Source organism: Aedes aegypti, chromosome 3 (assembly GCF_002204515.2).
Source record: "Aedes aegypti strain LVP_AGWG chromosome 3, AaegL5.0 Primary Assembly, whole genome shotgun sequence".
Classification (NCBI taxonomy): domain Eukaryota; kingdom Metazoa; phylum Arthropoda; class Insecta; order Diptera; family Culicidae; genus Aedes; species Aedes aegypti.
This window is the reverse complement of record NC_035109.1, coordinates 78771201-78776855: the sequence shown is the minus strand read 5'-3', so window position 1 is coordinate 78776855 and position 5655 is coordinate 78771201. Positions and strand designations below refer to the sequence as shown.

General features: G+C 36.4%; 1 non-coding gene across 1 annotated transcript; it reads right to left on the bottom strand.

Moving 5' to 3' along the window:
- Window positions 1-2314: 2314 nt before the first annotated feature.
- On the bottom strand, window positions 2315-2386 carry Trnae-cuc. Its single transcript has one exon. It is a non-coding gene; the product is annotated as a tRNA-Glu (tRNA).
- Between the last annotated feature and the right edge of the window lie 3269 nt (window positions 2387-5655).

The window sequence follows — 5655 nt, the reverse complement described above, 5'->3', positions numbered from 1 at the left end:
ATCTCAGTGACAATTTCTTTAAATGTCCCTCAATGAATTGTCGTCTATATAGAAACGCCAGATAGATTATAACCAGCAATTTTTTTCTTGGCATCACGTCCTCACTGGTACAGAGCGTGCTCCTCAGCTTAGTGTTCAACGAGCACTTCCACATTTATTAACTGAGAGCTTTCTTTGCCATTTTCACATTTGTATATCGTGTGGCAAGTACGATCATACTCTATACCCAGGGAAGTCAAGGAAATTTCCATTACGAAATGATCCTGGACCGACAGGGAAACGAATCCAGACACCTTCAGCATGGCTTTGCTTTGTAGACGCGGACTCTAACCACTCGGTTAAAGAAGGCTGCATTGAGGTTAGTTCTGGTAATTTAACATGACTGTTTTTTTTAATATATTTTATATTATTATTTTTTCTCAATATAATGGAAACATGACCAAAACAAAACAGCTTGAAGCCAATGAATTGTTTAGTATACATAACTCAAAAACGTCACTTACACACCATTGATTTTGAGATCCTTGTATAAAAAAAACATATAATCGCATAATTGCGCTAATAATTTTCGTCCAACAGTTGTATCAATATTTCCGAAAACTCTTCATTAGAAATATCCTCGCAATACTAAAACCATAGAAATGCTGTCCAGCAACTAGGCCTGCATCAATTATTTACAATCGTCACTCGTAACCGTGTCCATTCAAATTTTGATTGCTCACCGATAATTAGTTCTCGTTTATGACGAAAATATAAGCAATAGAACAGTACCAATATTGTTAGATTGTCACACATTTAACTTATTCAATAGCCAATTTCGTTCGACGAAAACAAACTGCATCGAATCGTCGCCTTATTAAGTTAAACTTATAGTGCTCCAGAGTCAATTGATTGGAATTCAATTTTTCATTGACAACTACCTTTATGAACCTGATTGAGCGTCCAATGGTCAGCAGCAGTAGCAATCATGTTTTAATTACGAATTCTCGTGAAGTTATTTGTACAACCCATCTACCATTATAGTTCAGTTGGTATTCAGTCAATCGAAGCATCCTAACACGATTTGCACATATTTTCCATTCTGCTTGCCCCATCCGGAGGAAGTATGGATTTCATGTGTTCAGGCTTTCCACCGTTTGGTCCCTTCTCCGTCTCCGCCAAGTGTAATGCGGATGTGTGTTTGTTTGCTTTATAAATATGCTCTTAACAAAATAAAACAACTCATAGCATATCCGAGAGACATACGAGCCAGCCAGCCACCAGCAGAATGCCGAGGAGGAGACAAAAAGGATTGCCCTTTACGTCGTTCTCGAGAGGCAACCCCATCCATTCATGTTGGTGTGTGGGCCTGGATGGTGTGGCAAATGGTTGTAGGAGTAGAAAATTCATTGCCTGCCGCCACGAACCAATATCCTGCGCTCAACCCACTTGTACCTACTACTGGCTGGTCACCACCCACATCAGGAGGATCCAGGCGTGTGGCATTTCTTCGAACCTACTATCTTATACTGGGGGAGCGTTGGGTCAATAGCTCCACTAGTTGAGTGATTTGTAATAATCTTCTATAGATATAAAAAATAAATGTAATGTTTGGAATGATACCAATAAATGAATGAAATAAAAAATCAGCAAATGGAGACGCATGGCTGCTGACTGTTCGAAGCAAAAACTTCATTTTACCCAATTTTCGTCGCAAGTCATTCTGAATCGCATTCCCATGCACATCTTTCACAGCTCACTAACGCAAACAAGCCACCTCCGCTCCATTCAAGCCATTGACGGTTTGACTTTTCCTTAGCGTTTCTCTGTCTACATATGTGGCACAGGGACACGGTAGAGGACGATATTGGGTAATAACGTATCAGAGTCCCACCCAGCTACGCTAGAGTTAAAGCACCTTAGCAGTGAAATTCTGAGGAGAGGCATTGGGAATGGGTTTCGGAAAACTTTTATAATCTATCCACCTTCACCTGCACACACATACAGTGCAATCTGGAATCTGTGTAAGGTTGCATCATCCAGCAAGTGGTTTGGTCGCTTGGGATACTCGATTGTGATCTTCTTTGTACGTCTTCTTGGCTTCTCTATTTGATACGGAGATATTAAGCTACTCAGGCGTGGAAAATACACCCACCCATGTGAATACCGAACGTTAGTAGGTGACCCATAAAGAGAGTATTCATGATAATAGCACCAAATTGCTACGAATTATAATGGCAATTAATAATATGCATATTGATTCCGCTAGGCGTAGCGTTTTATGAGATATATATTTATGATAGTCATCTGGAGTTGTAGCAACCACAAAAAAAGTTTCCCATACCGGGAATCGAACCCGGGCCTTCCGGGTGAGAGCCGGATATCCTAACCACTAGACAATATGGGACTTGTAGAAGGGCTTAATCCCCATATCAATTGGACCTTTGAACACATACGTATGTATAACAAAACTTGTTCTTCCGTACTCTTGTGAACTTATCACGTAATCTATCTTCATCACATTTCCGTAACGATGTGTCCAATTTCCAAGAAGATTATATATTTCCATGGAAAGATCTCACTGAGCCCCCCCCCCCCCCGGAAAAGGTCGGAAAAACTGACTAATTGCGAAAAATTATCTCTCCTTTCATCCCACGCACATCCTCCCGTTGCCAAAAGACCAAAAATCATCGCTAAATACCTGCGACGGGGAGAGGTTGTGTTAGTGAGTGAGCAGAGCACGTGTGCGAAGCGAACTCTCTCGCTATAGTATGGTAGGTAAAGCTGCTGTGCTGCTGACCAAAATGATTTATTATTCAGCGACCTTTTCCATCGCTTTGCAGCACTGCTCTCGTTTTAGCTTTGCGTGACTCCGATAGGAAGCTGGCTGGTTGTGTTTCTCGATGGTGGTGTTTGGCGCTCGTGCTTGAGGTGGTGGAATGATGATGAGCTGTTGTTGTTGTTATGGTTGATTGTGGGGGTAATTAATTACCTTATCATGGGTACGAAGCGAATGTACCCACGCGAGTAAAAGGGAAGCTTTACCTACATGATTGAGTTTCATTGGCATTGACAACTGGATCTTTGGTCGGTGAGAATGAACGAAGATTTGTTTTTATTCTTTCAGTATTGAAGTTGCTGTTTATTTGCAAAGACTGAAGAAATGATTAAGGCTTTATTTACTGTTCAAGTCTTAAATTACCGAATCAAACCAAATATTTATTATACAGAGATTGGATTTTTTAATGGTGTTATTTGTAAGCTTTTGCAGATTATACACGCATTCAAGCTTATTCAGGACATATAATTCATAATAATATTTCAAACTACAATTAAAATCACACTTTCAAATGATAAGTCTTTTCAGTAGGGGAAGATGCGGAGTTGAGCATGAGCATAGATGACCATACAATTCGTAGTTGCTACCAGGGATGCCAAGTCAATTTTTCAAAAATCTGGAAGATTTTAAAAATTTGTCTGGAAAAGTCTGGATCTCCTATATCGTACATGGAGAACCTTACAAATTATTTACAGAACCTTACAAATCCCTTACAAATTTTATCTGGATCTTCATTGGCGTAGCTAGGATTTTTTCCTGGAGGGGGCCTAGAAAATTCTTGATTTACCGAAGTAATAATCATGATTTTCGCAAATTTAGTAGTTTGCGAAAATTTGCGTTGATTTTATCTGTTTGTGTTTTTATCTGAATATCAGTAATGCTTGTAAATTACAATTATCATTACGGAAAATTCGACACGAATGCCACACGTATAGTAAAATGTCCTAAATAAATATTAATATTAATAATAATAATAATTACGGAAAATATCAATTCTTTGTCTAATCCATTGAAAAATCCTTCAAGAATTTTTCCAAAACACTCACGAAGAATATCCCTTTGAAGTTCTTGCACAAACTTTTCAAGTATCGGGGATCTCTTCATGAATTATTTCCGTACTTTTCCAGTGCAAGAACGCCTTTACCAGTTTTCACTTAGTTTTTGCTGGGACTCCCACGGAATAAGTAGTTATTATTAAACAGATTTTTCTCGGAGTTTCTTTAGGCTTTATAATCTGGAATTTTTGGAAGAAACTGTATCAAATTGCTCAAAAAAAAAAAAAAGTAAATAGAAAGACATCAGAATTTTAAACATTTCTCCATGAAGCTAAACTACTTACTTATCACAGATAAATTTTAATTGTTGAAAATACATCAATAATGTATTAAGGATTTTCTGGAAATACTTAGGATTTCTCCAAGAAATATTACAATAAATACTACCAAAATTGTGTTCAAAAATCTCTCTGAAATTCTTAAAGTCAGGGTGTTGACTACCTGAAAAAAAACTGGAAAGTCAGAGAATGCCAGGGAATCCAATTTTTGACCTGGAAAGTCAGGGAATTTCACTACAGGTCATGGAAAATTATCTATCAATACTATATTACAACATCAGACGAGTTGATTATCTGCAAATTATTGAATACGATAATTTTTTTGGACGAAATGGGTAATCAATCTTAGCTATTAACCATTGATAAAGCGCTGTTATGTATGGTAAAGTAAACTATATTTTACTATCTATAAAAAAAATCCTCGGAATTTCGAATTTTGAAAATGTGATGAATAAGGTTCCAAGCGCTACTTTAGGATTTTCATTAGGAGCTTTCCTATACTGATGTTTGGAATCGCAGAATGAACACAAAAAATTCCCCAGATATTCTGAAGATTCTTCTGAAATTTTCCTTAGTTGTTCAATCTGCGATTCTTTGCAATTTGTTATGTCTGGATCATACCCGCTATCGTAAATTTAATTTTATTGACAATTTCATCGGCCTTTTCCGGTGAAATTAAATTTGTAACATTTACCGAACGTTTACCGAATTCTTGTGAGTCGAAATTTAAGTGCTTTTCCCCTGCTCCAAGATTTTTAGGAATCCAGAAATTCTCTAAATAGAATTTCTGATCTGATATGTAGATTGAAATTTTGTGTGATTTCTTGAAGATTCTCTTAGAAGAATCGAGTATTGAATGAACTGCTCCAAGACAGTTCCTCACAGCATTGCTAGAGGCACAACAAGTTTTTATTAGAACAAAAATAAATCCCTGAATGATTTTTTAAAGCATAAATTCTTCGGGAAGAAAACCAAGGCATAATTCATATGGAAAGTCCAAAATTTTTATTAAAATAAATAAATTGTAACAAATTTTCGCGAAGAATTATTTGAAGAACCTATTTGAAAAAAAGAATTCATTTTGAATGAAAAAAAATTGAGACTCTTGAAAAAATCTTCCTAAGTATTCTTGAAAAAATATTCGCACTAGTTTATGGAGGAATGATGTAAGATTTCTGTAATAGTTTATGAAATAGCATCTTTTCATATTAAACAAATACATGTAGAGAAAAACATTGGGAATTTGAAATCTTGAAGATTTTAACCGAGTATGATTAGTAAGTAGATGACTCAAGATTTTCTGGGTATCTACTCAGGTTTCACTATTTTTGTTTCATACGAATCTTTAAGCTTTTAAAGAAAACACTCAAGTGATCAGTTTAATCATACTAGCTTTAAAACACGCTCTAGAAAATTATCTGACAGTTATATTCGTGTAAAGTGAAAGCTTTTGCTAAACTGAGCGAAAGCTTTTTCTTTATACGACCTATTACGGTCCAAATAA